Source organism: Lissotriton vulgaris, chromosome 4_1, assembly GCF_964263255.1.
Source record: "Lissotriton vulgaris chromosome 4_1, aLisVul1.2, whole genome shotgun sequence".
Classification (NCBI taxonomy): domain Eukaryota; kingdom Metazoa; phylum Chordata; class Amphibia; order Caudata; family Salamandridae; genus Lissotriton; species Lissotriton vulgaris.
In genome coordinates, this window is record NC_141691.1 from 1,633,414,686 (window position 1) to 1,633,435,912 (window position 21,227).

Below are 21,227 nucleotides of genomic sequence, written 5' to 3' on the forward strand. Positions count from 1 at the left end.
CGGAAGACTAACCGGAACTCAGCTGAACACGCCGTCTTTCGGCGCAGCATTGTAGGATGGCCACACCAGTACGGCAATTTGCTGGACACCACCTCGGCGCCATCCGGATCTCGGCGCGTTCGAGTCACTGTACCGCAACAGTGACCGCAATTCTGCTGGACACGCCGTCTTTCGGCGCAGCATTGTAGGATGGCCACACCAGTGCGGCAATTTGCTGGACACCACCTCGGTGCCATCCGGATCTCGACGCGTTGTGCTGCCTTCGGCCTATTCGCACATCGGTCCGCTACTGACGCCGCCTCACGTGCCAACGGATTTTCTACGCTTTTTGTAGCCCTATGCCGCAGAACAGGTCATGTGACTTGTTTATAAAACTTTTCATTGGTTCATTTTACTTTTGGTTTCCTAAAGATGGAAGGCTTGGTCATATGACCTAAAAATAACACTTTTCATTGGTTTAGAACATTTTTTTTCCCAACCGATGAAAGCCCCACCTTGTTTCTGGATCATTCAGACTGAAGCTGGCGTCAGCATGAGAGCACCACCATCTCGTGGCTCCGTCGTGGTCATTCCGCGAGCAATCATGGCAGCCGCTCCCCACCGGAAGCCTGCGGGAGTCGGGGGCCCCCAAGACTTTTATACAATCTTCACGGCTGAGGGGACGCTTTTCGAGAATGGAGCCCAAGCCCTAGCAGGCAAGCGTCCGACTTCCAAGGTGTCCCAGGGCCATTTCAGTGGACCAGGCCCAAAACCGAAGAGCCGTCCGCCATTTTGACAGCCATGTGGCAGCCGCCTATCGCTGCACTGCAAGAGTGGGAGCAACTCCACAACATGGTGAGCGAGACGCAACTCAGCTAGATGGCCGCCACCTGGGGAGGCCCGTTCACGCCGCCTCCCCCCCCCCCCCCCGGGCCGCCGCACGCCAATTTTCGGAGCAGCATTGTAGGATACCAAAACCAGTGCGGCAGTTTACTGGACATCACCTGGGTGCCTGTCGTACATGTTGTGTCAGCCATGTGACACTGGACACAGACCGCTACTGACGAGGCCTCCCCCCGCACCACCCGGGACGCCCCACGCTGTTTTTCTGTGCTGCATTGTAGGATCCCTAAACCAGTGCGGCACCCAGGCGACATCACCTGGGTGCCGTCCAGAACTCTGCACGTTGTGCTGCCTTGGGACTATTCGCACAGCAGACCGCTACTGACGAGGCCTCCCCCCGCCCCACCCGGGACGCCCCACGCCAATTTTCGGAGCAGCATTGTAGGATCCCTAAACCAGTGCGGCACCCAGGCGACATCACCTGGGTGCCGTCCAGAACTCTGCACGTTGTGCTGCCTTGGGACTATTCGCACAAAAGACAGCTTCTAACCATTGTTGCTTTTTGTGTTAATAAATGTTTAAATGTTTTTAGTTTTTGTTCTGTTCATTATCGTTAAAAGTTAATAAAGTTTTATAACCTTACTTTGTTGGACTGTTATCTATTTTTTGAAAAACGGGTGAATGGGGCCTTGAATCGGGTTATTGTCATGTGTGGGCTTTGGAAGTGTGCTGCTGCAGGATCGGACATTTCAAACTCAAATGCACGTTCTTTTTCTTACCTTTCCGAAGCATGGAGCGCAATAGCAAGCAGAGAAAGGGTGATGCACGTGTTGAACACTACCTGACCTGGCAAGTTGCTGGCAGTGCCCCCCCGCCCGCTCCTGAAAGAGGGCACACACACACCGCCGCCCCGAGTACTTCAGAAATCTTTAAAAGACCATGCGCTTGTTCATGAGGCTTAAATGGTTTATCACCTCTTCTAGAACCCCTACATCGACCCTCTGACGTTTCATGGAAAAATTACCATGTAACACAATACCAAGCCCTATCAGCTGAAACCCCCAAGGAATCGTGGGGCATATTAGCAAGGGGGTTTATCTCCGCTTTTTTGGCTTTAAAAACCATGAAAGCGGAGATAAAATTATTTCCCTATTATCAAGCTGTCGCTAACACCAGTTAGTGACACCTAAAAGGAGATAGCGACCATCTTGGGCCCGGCTTTGCATGTCAGTGATACTTATCACTAATGACATGCAAAGTGGCGTGCCAAGATGTTAGCGACTGGAAACAGTCCCTAACATCGCTACCTTCTATTACCAACTTTTGGAGATATTCGCACTAAGCGCGAATATCTCCAAAAGCTAACACCTGCCCTGAGCAGGTCTTAGCCATGTTATCCAATGGGAGGTGGATAACATGGCTAAGAGCATTAGGTCGATAATACATGAATATCGCTGACTTTTCTGCGATAATAGCAAGGTTTATCTGCGATAAAAATCGCCGATGTGCGGCGATAATTTTTGTCTCTAAACAAGTTATAGACAAAAATTATCGCTAGTTGTTAGTAATATGCCCCCGGGTTTTTGCTGGCAGAAATCGGGAGGCGGGAGACTAGCACTGAAATCAGTACTTACACGCCTGAATCAGGAGAATTGGCATGTCTGAATTCTCTACAGCTGGGGCCATAAACTACATCCGCAGGGGTAGGTGATAGCCTGGGACCAGCCTGGCATCTAAAATGGCTGCCGTGCACGACAAAATTGTGGCATTCGAAAAAAGGCAAGATGGCGCAGCCGCTGGAAGAGATATATCAACATATATCAGCCTCCTCAGCCACCCTCAGGAAACATAGGGGATTAGGATATGTCTCCCGCACCCCCTTATACCTAGTACTTTAATTAACGAAGCACAAAATGGCGAATTCCCGTTTCGCTACCAGTTTGCGGCCCAGTTCGCGGCCCGTGAAGCGCTTCTACCGTGAAAAATCATTTTTTTTTTATTTTCCCCACGGGACCCTTTAATAACCCCAACAACATTCCTAGGGGGTCAAGAGGGGGATACCTTGCCCCCTTTCATTAAATTCCCCCTTAGTTTTTCACCTTTTCTTCTCTCTCGATCCTACCGAGAGACAAGATGGCGGCCGCTCCGGACTGTCACGCAGCAAAAAAAAAAAAAAAGCTCACGCACAGCCGCTGGAAGAGATGTATCAACATATATCAGCCTCCTCACCCACCCTCAGGAAACATATGGGATTAGGATACGTCTCCCGTACCCACTTATAACTAGTAATTTAATTTACGAAGCACAAAATGGCGAATTCCCGTTTCGCTACCAGTTCGCGGCCGCGCTTCTACCGTGAAAAATCATTTTTTTTTTATTTTCCCCACGGGACCCTTTAATAACCCCAACAACATTCCTAGGAGGTCAAGAGGGGGATACCTTGCCCCCTTTCATTAAATTCCCCCTTCGTTTTCCACCTCTTCTTCTCTCTCGATCCTACCGAGAGACAAGATGGCGTCCGCTCCGGACTGTTTAGAATGTTGACAGACACCGGAGAGCCAATCAGCTTTCTGCGCGCAAAGTTCCGATAAGCGAAAAGTAAGCGGACCGGATCGCTGCCCAGAGCGCTGTTACAGATATATATCTTGGTTTGAACGTTAATTTCTCAAAAACTACTGGAGCACATATATTGAGACCTAGCAAAGGCACATCGGGCTAACAGTCCCTACAATTTTGCCAAGTTTCGTGCAAATCCATTCAGCCGTTCGAGCTAAAAGTGAGTCCAACCGCCCTATGGAAAACTCAATGCAAAAAACGCGTTTTGGGACCCCCCTTTTTTCTCAGCCCCCCCTTGACGAAACCCCCCCAAATTTTCAGGAGCTGCTCAGAAACAAAATGTGCCATTTTCCTGAAAATTTCAGCCGATTCCATCCACAAACGCCAAAGTTATTAGACATAGAATTTTCAAAAGTCCCATAGGGAATTTATCCTAACTATATATACCTACTGGCGAACGCCAGTAGGTAATATATATATATATATATATATATATATATATATATATATATATATATATATATATACATAAATATATATATACATATATATATATATATATATATATATATATATATATATATATATATATATATATATATATATATATATATATATATATATATATATATATATATATATATATATATATATATATGTATATATTACCTATATATATAGTTAGGATTTTTTCTCTATGGAACTTTTGAAAATTCTATGTCTAATAACTTTGGCGTTTGTGGACGGAATTGGCTGAAATTTTCAGGAAAATTGCACATTTTGTTTCTGAGCAGCCCCTGAAAATTTGGGGGGGGGGGGTCGTCAAGGGGGGGCCGAGAAAAAAGGGGGGTCCCAAAACGCGTTTTTCCCATTCATTTTTCCATAGGGCGGTTGGCCTCACTTTTAGCTCGAACGGCTGAATGGATTTGCACGAAACTTGGCAAAATTGTAGGGACTGTTAGCCCGATGTGCCTTTGCTAGGTCTCAATATATGTGCTTCAGTGTATTTTGAGAAATTAACGTTCAAAAAAAGATATATATCTGTAACAGCGCTCCGGGCAGCGCTCCGGTTTGCGTACTTTTCGCGTAACGGAACTTTGCAATGCGAAGCTCATTGGCTCTCCGGTGTCTGTCAACATTCTAAACAGTCCGGAGCGGCCGCCATCTTGTCTCTCGGTAGGATCGAGAGACAAGAGGAGGCCAAAACAAAGGGGGAAATGAAGGAAAGGGGGCAAGGTAGACCCCTTCTGACCCCCTAGGATTGATGAGGGGGATATTATAGAGCAACGCGGGGCCCAAAAAAAAAAAAAAAAATCCGATTTTTTCGCCGTAGAGACGCCTCTTGGTACGCGAACCGGGCAGCTAACCGGGAAGCTAACCGGCAGTGTAACGGGAGTCTGAGGAGTAGCTGATTGGCTGTCAACATTGTAAACAGTCCGGAGCGGCCGCCATCTTGTCTCTCGGTAGGATCTAGAGACAAGAGGAGGCCAAAACAAAGGGGGAAATGAAGGAAAGGGGGCAAGGTAGACCCCTTCTGACCCCCTAGGATTGATGAGGGGGATATTATAGAGCGACGCCGGGCCCAAAAAAAAAAAAAATCCGATTTTTTCACCGTAGAGACGCGTCTTGGTACGCGAACCGGGCACCTAACCGGGAAGCCAACCGGCAGTGTAACGGGAGTCTGAGGTGAAGCTGATTGGCTGTTAACATTGTAAACAGTCTGGAGCGGCCGCCATCTTGTCTCTCTGTGGGATTGAGAGACAAGAGGTAGAAAAAAAAAGGTGTAAATGAAGGAAAGGGGTAAGGTAGACTCCTCCTGAACCCCTAGGATTGATGAGGGGGCTATTAAAGTTCCCCGCGGGGCAAAAGAAAAAAAAAATGTAATATGTGACATCATCAGCAGTGGATTGTGGGTGCGCGATATATAGTTAGTGCAACAAACTATATATGCGAATTTCAATGGTTTTGTGTGAGTAAAATAAGGTTTTGTAAATGCTAATCCCTAACTATATATGATCTATAACCTATGGTTTTTTCAGTGAATTTTCAAGGTTTTGTAAATGCTAATCCTTAACTATATATGGTCTATAACCTATGGTTTTTTCTGTGAATTTTCAAGGTTTTGTAAATGCTAATTCCTAACTATATATGGTCTATAACCTATGGTTTTTTCAGTGAATTTCAATGGTTTTTTAATAGCAAATATCAAAAGCTGTAAAATGTATTCTTCTTTTAAATGAAAAATATATTTTATATGTTTTTATTATAATTTTTTTATGCATCTGCCAAACCCTGACCTCTTAATAGTGCACTGTGGTGGAAATGATTTTGGGACTATGACTGGGGTTGGTCTGGAAATGCTTTTAAAGGACACCTTTCATCAATTGATGACACTTTTTCCCCAAACTGCCTTAGTATATTCCAATATATGCCAAAGGCAGAAATGGAACTGTTCCAACCAATTTTGTCCACAATTTGAGAAAGCACGGAAACATGTGAATAAATCTGTTTCTGCTTACATGAGAGACTTTAGAATGGGTTCAATATACAACAATAACTTGCGTTACAACATGCAAGACATCTACAGAGGAGATGGTGTGCACTTCTCAGATGAGGGGAATAGAATATTCCTCCTGAATTTTAAACTGTGCATTGAAACCTACTTGTAGGTACTTAAATCAGCCACAGAACCCAATTGCTCTTTTCTGAGCTACCCTACCTCTGATCATTCAAAACGTTTATCTTTTTCTAACTTTTTTCACTATTTTTCACCAAAGTACGCTCCCCGGTTCGCTTACCGGTGCGCGTACCGGGCGCTCCCCGCGCGATTTAAAAAAAAAAATTTTTTGGCCTATATGAGCGTCCTAAGCCCCCCTCAGAAAACCTAGAGGGTTAGAAAGTGTCTACCGTGCCCCCTTCTTCCCATTCTGAACATTGTTTCCCCTCCATCTTGTGTCTCAATTCTACCGACACACAAAATGGAGGACTCCCGTAATGCTGCCGGTACGCGTACCGGGGCGCGCACCGGTGAGCGCTCGCTAAAAAAAGGTGGGAAAGTAATTTACAGAAAAACCACTGGAGACACTTCCATCAAATATAGAATAGGCCCTACTACATAGCAGTCCCTACCATTTACCCAAATTTGATGGAATTCCATTGAGAAAATTATGCTGTAGGCCTGACTAAATATCCTGAGGTAAATTACATGACAGAAACACATATGAAGTGTTAGAATTGCTAACCAATTAAAATGTTACTTTCATTTTCTACTATTTTTTCAAGACATTTGATTGGTTTTGTACCTGAATATATATAAAGAAAGAGAGAGAAACACAGCCATTTTGACTACTACTTCCTGAAGTACATTTCAAGAGCATTTTCACTGTGAACTTTAACTTCTTTTTCAAAGGTAAGATATAATTTAAAAAATTTGAAAGGAGAACTATGTTATGCACTTTAAATCAAATAAGGAAAACGTTTTCAGATAGTTACATACTGTCCCTCTATAAGAATTAGTCATTGAGAAAGACTTACTTATTTAAATTATTGTTTGAGTTAGGCTTCTGTGGTATAATTATGAATTTACCTAGGCTTCATCACAGGCACTTTTTAATAGTTCTACTTCCTGCCTGAAACCATGCACTGCCCAAAGATTGCTTCACTGTTAACAACTCACAAGCACCTGTCTGAACTTAAACCCAACAGTGCCCTATCTCCACTGATATATTTTTTTAAAGCAATTTACAGCAAGAAAATGGAAGCACAGCAAAAAGAAAATACAATTTCATTTGAAATTAAGATTGAAAGCAATCCAAACCAAGAAATAGAAGAACTTAACTTTATGGATGAATCAGAAGACCAAGAATTATTAAAATGTGCTGAAGAATGTGAATGTGATTCTTGAAATGAAAAGGAGGACATTCCTGATGATTTAATGTTACAAATTCTCTTAGATTTTGAAAAATCAGAACAATAAATTTAAATTTTAAAAGTTAAAATTGTTTGAGACATTATTCTTTTTAATATGAAAATTATGAAATAGTACCCAAAAAGATAAAATATAAACTGAGACTTAAAATAGACTGTGCAACTTTTTTGTGTTACATAGTAAGTTTGCTCATAGTTACTTCCTTTCTCCCACTATATTATCTCCAATGTGTATTTAACATCTCTTTATCATCTCCTGCCTCCATGTTCTTTCTGCTTTCCTCACAGAATATGCTATGAATTCCATATACCACAATAACTTCTCAAACAACACGTAAGATATCTACAAAGGAAACGGTGTATATTTATTTTTAGACTCTGCATTGGTACCTACATGTTGGTACTTACATATTTTTTTTTTTTAAATACAACAAAAAGAACAATCAATAAACATACAATATTTGAACATTCATTCATTCTTTTTTCCATATATTACGCTCCCCGGTGCGCGTACAGGGCGCTCCCCCGTAAAAAAAACGATAATACTTTTTTTTTTTTTTTTTGCCCCGCGGGACCCTTTTAAAGCCCCCTCATCAAACCTAGGGGGTCAGGGAGGATGCACTCTGCCCCCTTATGCTCATTTCCCCCTTTGTTTTTGCCACCTCTTGTGTCTTGATCCTACCGAGACACAAGATGGCGGCCGTTCGGGACTGTTTAGAATGTTGACAAACACCGGAGAGCCAATCAGCTTCACTTCGCGAAGTTCCGTTATGCGTCAGGTACGCGAACCGGGGCGCTAACTGGAGCGCTGTCACAGATATATCTGTTTTTTAAAACGTTAATTTCTCAAAATCCACTGGAGCACATATATTGAGACATAGCAAAGGTATGTCGGGCAAACCTACAATTTTGGCAAGTTTCGTGTAAATCCATTCAGCCGTTCGAGCTAAAAGTGATTCCAACCGCCCTATGGAAAAATGAACGGGAAAAACGCGTTTTGGGACCCCCATTTTTTCTCGGCCCCCCCTTGACGAAACCCCCCCAAATTTTCAGGGGCTACTCAGAAACAAAATGTGCCATTTTCCTGAAAATTCCATCCACAAACGCTAAAGTTATTTGACATAGAATTTTCAGAAATCCCATAGGAAAAAAATCCTAACTATATATACCTACTGGCGACCGCCAGTAGGTAATATATATATATATATATATATATATATAGGCAGCGTCAGTGAACATATTTCCAAATATGTTGATTTTTTTCTTAGGGAATATGTTTGCCAGTTACCTAGTTACAACAGAGATACTAAGGATTTCCTAGGGCACATTGAGAACCTTACTTGGAGTCCTAATTTTCTGTTTATTGTTTTGGATGTACATTCCTTATACACTATTATTGATCACCAACAGGGAATTGAGGCTTGTGAACATTTCTTGTTGAATCGAGCATTACGTTACAGGGAACACACGAAAATGTTGTTAGAGATGATACTTTTCTGTCTTCAAAATAACATCTTTTCCTTCAATGGCGCCCTCTACAGGCAAATAAATGGTACTGCAATGGGGTCTGCTTTGCACCGAGTTTCGCGAACCTCTTTATGGGGTTCTGGGAACAGGAGATTTTCGCAAGCACAACCCTGTCAGTGGATATGTCCAAGATCATCATGTGGCTTCGCTACATTGATGATCTGTTCATTATATGGAGTGGCACCAGGGAGGAAGCTGAACTCTTCATTCAGAAATTGAACACCAATAAGTATAACATCAAGCTCACTGGTAACATTAGTGGTGACATGACGGAATATCTCGATGTTAAACTAGAGATCATTAACAACACCATACGAACTTCCCTGTTTCGGAAGGCCACTGCTGGCAACAGTGTCCTGCATGCTCTCAGCAGCCACCCAGAATCAGTGAAATGGAGTATTCCATATGGTGAGCTGCTGAGAGCAAAGAGGAACTGTAACTCGAGTGTGACATTTGAGGCAGAATCAGTCAACATCATTGATAGATTCCGCAGAAGAGGTATCCTCAGTGGGTGCTTAACAAGGCCCTCAAACGTGTGGCAGAAGTTGACAGAAGTGATACCCTGTGTGAAAAATCTGTTACAGGGACATCAGAAAACACCGATGTCACAAGTTTGATTCTCACTTTTAGTTCTGACTCTCAAAAAATCAAAAGGATCATTACTAAAAACTGGGACATCTTGAAAACTGATGGCATACTAGGTAAATCTATATCTGAAAGACCTAATATCACGTATAGACGGAGTAGAAATATACGAGATATTGTGGTCAGAAATGATGTAACGAGCATTCCACCTACTCCACAACATGGTCTGATAGGCTTTTACCCATGTGGCCACTGTAAGGCCTGTAAGAACAGTACGTATAAGAACACAGTGACTTACAACGGGGTGACCAAGAAACGAACCCAATTTTTAACCTGTGGGATGACTTTTGTCATTTATGTCATCTTATGTACGTGTGGCCTGTGGTACATAGGCAGTACTACCTGTGCTGCCAAGAAACGCATCTTGGAACATCTACGGGCCATAACGAATCGTGATCCCAAATACCCTGTGGCCAGACACTTTGAAAAACATCATTTTTCCAACATCTCTGAGTGTGGTTACTTGATTTTGGAACAAGTTCCTATGAAATCGAGAGGGGGTGACAGAGTATTGGCCCTCAGGAAGAAAGAGTCACGATACATAATTGATTTTCAGAGGAAAAACCCCGGGTGGGCTCAACATGGACGAAGAATTAGCAGTACACCTTAAAGATTGATTTAGCTGTGTTTTTAGGATATTGGTTTTCTATATTCTGGTGTTCTTTGTAAAAATGCAAACTACATATGAGAGACATCAGAGGATATGTACTTTGAAATATTCTATTTTTATTTTTTGATTTGTCACCTTTCTTACACTCTTTTTCTCGTCTCTTCTTTTTCCAGGAGGAAAGGAAGGGGCCCTTTCACGAACATTCACTTTCACGGGCGTACCTACCCTTATGGTGATCAATGTTCTTTGCTTTTGGCACTTGCCAGCATTAGCTGTCAGAAGGTCGCTTTGTGCAGTTTGGAGACTTTTTGTGGTGGTGTATATCACTTCTGCCACTATTGTGTATTGTGACTACTACTCAATGGTACAACATTATGAGTCCCTGCTTCATGTCTCAATTGGCAAGCACTGATACTTTTTGTGTTCTGGCACTTGCCATCATTTCACCGTGAGATATTAGTTATGTTCAGTAGTTTTATTGTATTCTATGAACTTAATTCTTTACAGATATCGATGTTTATAATATATAATCTATAATGGATTTATTATATCCCTTTCAAAATGTTATACATGTGGGAGTACTATATGTACAAACTTCATTTGTTTTCTCCAAAATGAGACTTACTTAAGATGGCCACCATGTAACCTCAGCTCACTGGTCCCTCTTTTGTGTTCACAAAATACTTTATCACTGTGGTTGGTCTCTTGATTGTCTACATGTGATCAAGCCGTGAGGCGAAACGCATTGTGTGGAAATAAACCTGTGTTTTTGTACCTGTGATTCCTGACTCCGTTCCTGAGAGCGTACTTTAATTTGTTTTCAAGGAATATATATATATATATTCATTGAAAAAACCATAGGTTATAGACCATATATAGTTAGGGATTAGCATTTATAAAACCTTGAAAATTCACTGAAAAAACCATAGGTTATAGACCATATATAGTTAGGGATTAGCATTTAAAAAAACTTATTTTACTCGCATAAAACCATTGAAATTTGCATATATAGTTAGTTGCGCTAACTATATATCGCGCACCCGCAATCCACTGCTGATGATGTCACATATTACATCATTCATGACATGGTCAATGTTAAATCTCAAAATTCTATTTGGAATAACTTTGGCACCGGTTGACGAATCTGCTTGAAAATTTCCTCAAAATGGCCTCTTCAAGTTCCGGTCTTTCCCTGAACGTTTGGGGGGGATTCGTCAAGCGGGGCCGAGATAAAAGGGGGGTCCCAAAACGCGTTTTCCCCTTGTTAATTTCCATAGGGCGGTCTATTTCACTTTTAGCTCGAACGGCTGAATGGATTTACACCAAACTTGGCAAAATTGTAGGGACTAGTAGCCCGATGTGCCTTTGCTATGTCTCAAGATTTGAGTAATTTAGGTTCAAAAAAATATATATATATCTATAGGCGCGCTCCGGTACGCGCACCGGGGAGCGCACCGGGCGCGCCACGCGACTTGCGCGCAGAAAGCTGATTGGCTCTCGGGTGTCTGTAAACATTCTAAACAGTCTGGAGCGGCCGCCATCTTGTGTCTCTGTAAAATCGAGACACAAGAGGTGGCAAAAACAAAGGGGGGAATTGACCATAAGGGGGCAGGGTAGACCCCCTCCTGACCCCCTAGGTTTAATGTGGGGGCTAAAATAGGGTCCCGTGGGGCATTTTTAAAAAATATTTTTTTCGATTTGCACGGGGGGAGCGCCCAGGAGCGAAGTAAGGGGAAAATCCAGGATCATATTTATGAAAGCCTTGCGCTGCCAGTTTTGCGCCGCCTGTGCGTCACTTTTTGTGACGCACCAGCGGTGTAAAAAAAAGCGCCTTGTTAAGCTATATTTAAAAAGTGACGCATCTAGGTAGATGGGTCACTTTTTAAAACCCTATGCCACATTATACCTGCGTCAGGTATAATGTATGCAAGGGGGCGTTCCCTCGCAAAAAGCTTGTTAATAGCGACGCAGTGAAATCTATGAGATTTCACTGCGTCACTTTTAGGATGCTGTTGCGTCAAAATCTTGCGCCTGCCTCACAGCAGGTGTAAGACTGACGCAAGACCATTCATATGGTGCTTTCCCCATGTGAAAGGACACATTACTGGAGTTGCGTCATCTTTTGTGACGCACTCCAGCAATGCGTCACTTTTGTGTTTACAGATACGTCAGAAATACTGACGTATCTGTAACTCCTTGCGACATGATTCGTCATACATTAAATATAACACATCTGGAATGTCGTAAGGAGTGCGCACAGAAAAGTGACGCATCGCACCAGCGGTGTAAAAAAATGCGCCTCGTTGCGCTATATTTAAAAAGTGATTCAGAAAAGAGGGTGGTGATGAATTCAAGCAAGCCGTGCCGACGACGGCTGAAATGCCAGAAACCGGTCCCCGGAAGCTTGTCTCCTTTCTGGTGAAGAATTGGCTTAGTAGTTTGGTCTGCCCTGTTCCCATGATGCACTGGGCCAGGGACAGACTGATTTGCATACAGCCAGGTTCTGAGCTGGGATGGGGCAGTGAGTTAAATAAAGGAGATGGATCAAGCCCTGATCTTTGGACTGGGTAAGAGTGGTCCGCTTAATTCAGACTTCCTGTTCATCACCACCCCCTTTTCTGAATCGTTTTTGGCCACTATGGGTGTGGTAGGGTATACTCAGACATGAGTCCCTTACTCAATGCTCCATCAGGATTCAAGCAAGCCGGGCCGACGACGGCTGAAATGCCAGAAACCGGTCCCCGGAAGCTTGTCTCCTTTCTGGTGAAGAATTGGCTTGGTAGTTTGGTCTGCCCTGTTCCCATGATGCACTGGGCCAGGGACAGACTGATTTGCATATAGCCAGGTTCTGAGCTGGGATGGGGCAGTGAGTTAAATAACGGTGATGGATCAAGCCCTGATCTTTGGACTGGGTAAGAGTGGTCTGCTTAATTCAGACACTCTGTTCATCACCACCCCCTTTTCTGAATCGTTTTTGGCCACTATAGGTGTGGCAGGGTATACTCAGACATGAGTCCCTTACTCACTGCTCCATCAGGATTCAAGCAAGCCGGGCCGACGACGGCTGAAATGCCAAAAACCGGTCCCCGGAAGCTTGTCTCCTTTCTGGTGAAGAATTGGCTTGGTAGTTTGGTCTGCCCTGTTCCCATGATGCACTGGGCCAGGGACAGACTGATTTGCATATAGCCAGGTTCTGAGCTGGGATGGGGCAGTGAGTTAAATAACGGTGATGGATCAAGCCCTGATCTTTGGACTGGGTAAGAGTGGTCTGCTTAATTCAGACACTCTGTTCATCACCACCCCCTTTTCTGAATCATATTTAAAAAGTGGCCCATCTAGGTAGATGGGTCACTTTTTAAAACCCTGTGCCACATTATACCTGCGTCAGGTATAATGTATGCAGAGGGGGCGTTCCCCTGCAAAAAGCTTGGTAATACCAACGCAGTGAAATCTATGAGATTTCACTGCGTCACTTTTAGGATTCTGTTGCGTCAAAATTTTGCGCCTGCCTCACAGCAGGTGTAAGACTGATGCAAGACCTTTCACATGGTGCTTTCCCCATGTGAAAGGACGCATTACTGGAGTTGCATCACTTTTGTGACGCACTCCAGCAATGCGTCACTTTTGTGTTTACAGATACGTCAGAAATACTGACGTATCTGTAACTCCTTGCGACAAGATTCGTCATACATTAAATATGACATATCTGGAATGTCGTAAGGAGTGCGCACAGAAAAGTGACGCATCGCACCAGCGGTGTAAAAAAATGCGCCTCGTTGCGCTATATTTAAAAAATGACGCATCTGGGTAGATGGGTCACTTTTTAAAACCCTGTGCCACATTATATCTGCATCAGGTATAATGTATGCAGAGGGGGCGTTCCCCCGCAAAAAGCTTGGTAATAGCGACGCAGTGAAATCTATGAGATTTCACTGCGTCACTTTTAAGATGCTGTTGCGTCAAAATCTTGCGCCTGCCTCACAGCAGGTGTAAGACTGACACAAGACCTTTCACATGGTGCTTTCCCCATGTCAAAGTACGCATTACTGGAGTTGCGTCACTTTTGTGACGCACTCCAGCAATGCGTCACTTTTGTGTTTACAGATACGTCAGAAATACTGACGTATCTGTAACTCCTTGCGAATTGATTAGTCATAAATTAAATGTGACATATCTGGAATGTCATAAGGAGTGCGCCCAGAAAAGTGACGCATCGCTGTTTTCACGTAGCGATGCGTCACTTTTCAGAAATGAGGCCTCCAGTTTATTCGCTGTGTCACCTCTACGACCCTTTCTTGCATCAATACGTCCCTTTTGCATACATTACACCTGACGTAGGAATAATGTGGCACAGGGGTTTACAAAGTGATGTATTTACCTAGAAACGCCACTTTGTAAATATGAATAAATAAGGTGCATTTTTTATTGGACTGTTGTGTCACAAAAAGTGATGCTTTGGTGGCGTTAAAGTGACGCATGGCTTCATAATGAGGCCTTCTACCTTCAACTCCAGCAATGCATCTTTTCTTATCCTTCAACACTCCTGTTCCTTTTCAACATTTTCATTGAATATCAATATTCCCCATATTTATTCTTCTTCTCATAACTTTCTTTCCTAACACTCACCTTCTTTCAGTCCTCCTACTTCACTTCCTTTTTCCTCTCATACCTTTATGTTCTTTCTTACTCATTCTCCTTTCCATTATCAATGCACTCTATTTCACTTACTCTTTTTCATTTTTTTAAGAATATAGCTCTTTGATGAGAATTGGAGGTAGTTCTGAAAAGAACTTTTGGTTTTCTTCTTTTTTCTAAACAGGAACAAAAACAGGGAATGGAAACTGCTCAACAGGAGCAAAAAAACACAAAAAAAATTAGGGGTGGGAAGGGCAGCGATGGTTCTCCAATGCTCAAACCATGAGCTGGACACTTTGCTCCCCATAGGTGAGGAGTTGATTGCAGTATCTGCATCTGAGGACACCATGGTTAAATGCAGGTTGAATGTTTGGCACCTGCTCCTGTGATTGCCCCCTCCCAGAAGAAGTTGCTCCTCCGGTGGATGTAGAGGCCCCATCACTGGGAACCTCTTGTCCCAGAGCCCTGACACTTTCTCGGGCAAAATTCTGGGGGTGCTTCCTCTGCACATGCCGGATCATTGTGAAGTTCCCAAAAGAGTACTTTTTCAAAGGGTTACCTCGTGAAAGCTCTTCTTTGCAGATCCTGCACTGCACTTTTGGAGCATTTACCTTTTTTTGTCCAGGTGGGATTTCAAAAAATTTCCAAATGAAATGTTCCTTAACTTTTCGTTGAGGAGGCTCTTCATTGATGAATTCTGGGTCATCCTCACTGCTGGATTGTCTGGCAGCCATTGTAAAACCAAGAAATATCCTGGAGCAAAAAGGCAGGTCTTTCAGTCACAAAAGTGAAAGAAGTGAAGGAAATGGGTGGGGATTTCATTCTTTGTAAAAAAAACTGTTAGCAACCAATGAAAAGTGTTATTTTAAGGTCACATGACCCGACTCGCTTATGCTGCGCGCTCCAGAGCGCTTCCGGGTGCGTTTACGCGGCGCCAACGTAGGCGCTTCCGGGGCACAAACGTGGCGCGAACATAAGCGCTTCTGGGTGCGTTTACGCGGCGCGAACGTAGGCGCTTCCGAGGGCACTTACGTTGCGCGCCGAAGTGACGTCATCAAACTTTTACAGAAATGCATAATCATTTTCCTTATAAAAAAAACTGATTTTATTTGTATGGTACAAAATGTTTTGCATTATTATTAACTTTTCATTCATATTTTTTTTCACGAACGAAAGTAGCGCTCTGGGTGTGCTTTCAGGTGAGCTCACCGGTTAGCTTACTGGAAAGCTTACCGGAGAGCTTACCTGAAAGCTTCCCGGAGCACGCACCCAGAGCGCAAAAGTAAAAAATTATATAAAAAAAAAATGAATACTTACAAAAAACAGCAAATTGTAAAAAAAAAAAAAAAGGATAGAAACTCGATATAGAAAGGAATTAGCATTTAAAAAACCTATGAAATTCACTGAAAAAACCATAGGTTTCACACCAGTTATAGTTAGGAATTAGCATTTAAAAAACCTATCAAATTCACTGAAAAAACCATAGGTTTCACACCAGTTATAGTTACCTGGAAATTTTACTGACATAAAACCATTGAAATTCCCACGTTATAGTTAGTTGGACTCACTATAACTTGCGCGTGTAATGCACTGCTGATGACATCACATATTACATCACTCATGACATGGTCAGTGACATCACTCATGACATCACTGATGACACCATCCAGTGAATGTGTGTGAAACCTATGGTTTTTTCAGTGAATTTGATAGGTTTTATTAAATGCTAATTCCTAAATATAACTGGTGTGAAAGCTATGGTTTTTTCAGTGAATATATATATATATATATATATATATATATATATATATATATATATATATATTCACTGAAAAAACCATAGCTTTATATATATATATATATATATATATATATATATATATATATATATATATATATATATATATTCTCAGCTCAGCCTCAGAGATTGTATCCTCCAAAGAACCGCACTCGTGGAGCCAAACGGTTTTGCGGTGCTCACACCATAAGTTTATTCACAAACAGTTAACAGACGCATTTCAGCATTACGCCTTCCTCAGTGTCAGTTACACTGTGAGGGCATGCCTGGGATATAGCGGCAAAACAATCATAAACATGGTAGACGGACTACCTCAGTTAAACGGGCGCGCCATCTTGGAACATGTCAATACAGTTCACAGTTAGGTGCGAATTAACCCTGTGTGGAAACAAATCAAATCTTGCCGTGGATCGGCATAGTACCCCGTGTGTACACATCCGGGGAAGATGTTGGGTGCTCTAAAATCAAGCCCCATCCAAGTTTCCAGTGGCTTGGACTGAGACGCCTGGAGTCAAGGTACATAATCGATCTCATGACTAAAGCTCCCAGGGGGCTCAATCATGGGGAGGAACTGGCAGTACACTTGGGGAAATAATCAATGAGAGAACTAACCTGACATTTTCCTTTGACTACATACACAGCAGATTTTGTGAAGAAAGCAGCACGTTGTTTGATTTGATAAACTGACCCTAAGATGGGTGAAGGGCGAATGGGGACACTGTATATACTGTGCACAGGAGGTAAAACTGGAATATAGAACTTGCCAATACATGGCATGATGGACTTTGGAAACTTGGATGGGGCTTGATTTTAGAGCACCCAACATCTTCCCCGGATGTGTACACACGGGGTACTATGCCGATCCACGGCAAGATTTGATTTGTTTCCACACAGGGTTAATTCGCACCTAACTGTGAACTGTATTGACATGTCCCAAGATGGCGCGCCCGTTTAACTGAGGTAGTCTGTCTACCATGTTTATGATTGCCGCTATATCCCAGGCATGCCCTCACAGTGTAACTGACACTGAGGAAGGCGTAATGCTGAAATGCGTCTGTTAACTGTTTGTGAATAAACTTATGGTGTGAGCACCGCAAAACCGTTTGGCTCCACGAGTGCGGTTCTTTGGAGGATACAATCTCTGAGGCTGAGCTGAGTGTTAATGCGGGTACCCATTACCGCAAACCGCACCGGCCCGCGAGTGCCCTGACTTTCCAGTGGGGCAGTGAGCGTGATATATATATATATATATATATATATATATATATATATATATATATATATATATATATATATATTTATATATATATATATATATATATTTGCTGCTTCCTCATTACGCCGGGTCATGCACTCATGCACGGGTGCTTGTTGCGTATTATCGTAGCTCCTTCTCTCTCGTATTTTCCCAAAGAAAAACAGCACTCGCGGGAGGAGGATCAACGATTTTATTTTCGACCCTCTGAGCACCAGACGCGTTTCGGCTCCTGCCTTTGTCAGTGGTACACTGATGCGCCATTTATTTCTTATTTAAATACCCTTCATGTGATACTTAGTCATCGAGATAGAAATAGGGCTTCTTTCCCAAACATGTACGCCATATTGAAGCGGTTATTTACAACAGTAACAAACGTTTTTTGCATTAATTGCGCCCTGGAAGGGCTTATGCATATTTACAAACAATTTTACTTTACTTGCAAATATATTCGTACCATATTTTACATAATTCTGTATTATTATTTTGCCCTGGATGGGCTTTTTACAGTGTAAATAACTCATGTCTTTATACTTTCTATCTCTAGACTTATTTTTTACAAACTGTGCAAATATTAACCCCTTAACCAAAACGAAATTAAACAAAGTAAAAGAAAATAAAATAACAGAATTTCATCTAATCTAAAAATCTTCTTTTCATTTCATGTTTTCAAGAATCTTCCGGGTCAACAATTACTCTATAACATTCAATGGGGGTTCTTCTACCCTAGGTGTACTGTCATCTCTTCATGGCTATTAAGACCTTCGGGGTACTTAGTGCCTATATCTATAATGTATAATGAGGCAGTAGAAAACATTTTGTCAACGAGAGATGCTAACTTTGCAGATCATAATGTTATGCTTTTGGAATTCTTATTCTTCAGCCTTAATAACAACATCTTTCTATACCAAGACCAATATTATAAACAGTTGGTTGGGGTAGCTTTGTTCAGAAAGAGACATTTTTAAAATAGGTGTAAATCCGTTCTGTAGTTGTTGAGAAATTCAAAAAATAAAAGTCTGAAAATCAATTTCCTATTGGAAACTTTAGCCAAGGCTACAGCTCGAACTGCTGAGCAGAATGACAGAAAATTTGGCAAAACTGTAGCACTTTTTTCAGAAAGCAACCTTTTTTTAAATGGTGTAAATCCATTCAGTAGTTGCTGAGAAATTAAAAAAATGAAAGTTTTGTGTAGGCCGGAGGCAGCGGTCAGCAAGGGCCCACAACCAGGTGGTGTTGACTTGTGGTGCACTGAGTGGCAACAGTGGTGCTCAGCTTGTGAGCAGCCAGCAATGATACGTGTTTCGGGCATGCCGCACTGGGAGAAATGTCTTTTGCCTAATGAATTCTGCCTTAATAAGGCCATGTGGCAGTGACTTGTGGTGCACTGAGTTAGTGGCATCAGAAGCAATCAGCGTATGTGCAGCCAGCGATGATGCGTGGTGCGGGCAGGCCGCACTGGGAGCAATGTCTGTTGCCTACTAAACTGTGTCATCTGCAATCGCGACTCAATCTGAATTGTGAGCCCTGCTTTCCGTAGTGCAGATCGAAGGCAGTAGTTAGCATAGACATTGAGTAATTCTTTCTGTCACTTCCTCTTGACAAAATCTGAGGACACTCTGCAATTCACTCTGCAATTAATAAATCAAGACTGAATTTGAATTGTGAGCCCTGCTGACTGCAGTGTAGGCGTGTGGAACAAAAGATGAAATATGTGTGTAATACATTGTTGAAATATGTAGGTTTCAGGCACATTATAGTTAGTTGCTTTCTAGACTCAAATTAATGAATCAAGACTGAATTTAAATTGTAAGCCCTACTGAACACAGTGTAGGCCGGAAGCAGCGGTCAGCAAGAGCCCACAGGAACGTGGCATTGAGTTAAGCTGCACATTTAGTGGCACTTAAAGCACTCAGCATGTGCACAGCCAGCGAGGATGCGTTGTCCAGGCAGACTGCTCCGGTAGCAATGTCTGTTGCCTACTGGACTGCGTCATCTGCAATCATGACTCTATCTAAATTGTGAGCCCTGCTGTCCGCAGTGCACATCGAAGGCAGTAGTCTATACAGACATAACTCTGCTGTGCTGTGCCGCTGGGTTCGTAGGGGGCCTGTGTCGAGGAGGAAGGCGGTCATGGTGGCAGCCTTGTGGCAGGATGAGGGCCGTCGCTCTGGCAGATGCGTTGGCCTTCCCAGAAGTGAACCATGCCCAGAACCCCAGCCTATTTATTCACACTCCTACGCTGGAGTGGCGTACATTTGACCAGCCCACTCCGCTTCCGCTTACAAGGGGGACGACACAGCTACATAAATTGATACTTGTATAGCGCACTACTCACCTGCAAGGGTCTCAAGGCGCTTGTACAAATACCGCTGTGGAACCCACCCTGGCTTTCCCTGTGAGGCGTCCACTCCTAGGCACCCCCACGGTGGAGGCCAGGCATCCTTAGCATTGTGGGGGCTGTTATGGAGATTAATCAAGCTATTGCCCAGAGTTGCAGAGTGGGACTCTATGATTGGAATATGCACCGAGGCGAGAATTATCAGCTACATGACCAAGATCTTCCCCACTGCCTGAGGTAACATGGTTGTGTCCACTGTGTACAACACTACAAGCACCAGCAATATATGCCTTCATGGAGAGGTCTGTGCTCTGCACAGTGGAGTCTTTCCAGCACATCACTGTTACACTTGGCATTGTGTGCATTATTGATGGTGACTTGCCTCCTTCACACATACTTGGTTCCCACCTCTTCAAACATTCAGCTATTGTGTGGCTGAGGGGACATGCCATTTTGGGAAGGTCAGCTGTCCTGTTCAACGCTGCCTATGTGGTAGTGGGGGAGGGTCCGGGTGAGGTCCTGGGGGTGGTGGCAGTGGGTGTTGTGGCCTGCTTTAGTGTCAGAGCTGCATGATCAGTAGCTCTATGACATGTGTTAATCTTCAGATGTGGCTCTGGGCTGGGCTCCCTTTTATACTGTAGGTAGTCATCCTGCTTTAAAATGTAAATTGATACTTGTATAGCGCACTACTCACCCGCAAGGGTCTCAAGGCGCTTGTACGAATACCGCTGTGGAACCCATCCTGGCTTTCCCTGTGAGGCGTCCACTCCTGGGCACCCCCAAGGTGGAGGCCAGGCATCCTTAGCATTGTTGGGGCCATTGTGGAGATTAAGCAAGCTATTGCCCAGAGTTGCAGAGTGGGACTCCATGATTGGAATAGGCACCGAGGCGAGAATTATCAGGTCCGTGGAATTTTTGAGCCCAAGACCCGCCACGTCGGGGATTGAACCCTGGTCCCGGGCTAGACCTCTGCATCAGGGTCTGCCGCTCTAATCATTCAGCCAGAAAAAGGCAGATGTTAAATTATCACTGCTAACGCGGCTTATCGCCTGTTTTTGGATTGCATCGCAGAATTGGCTGGAATTTGAAAATATCGTGAAGTGGACTTTTC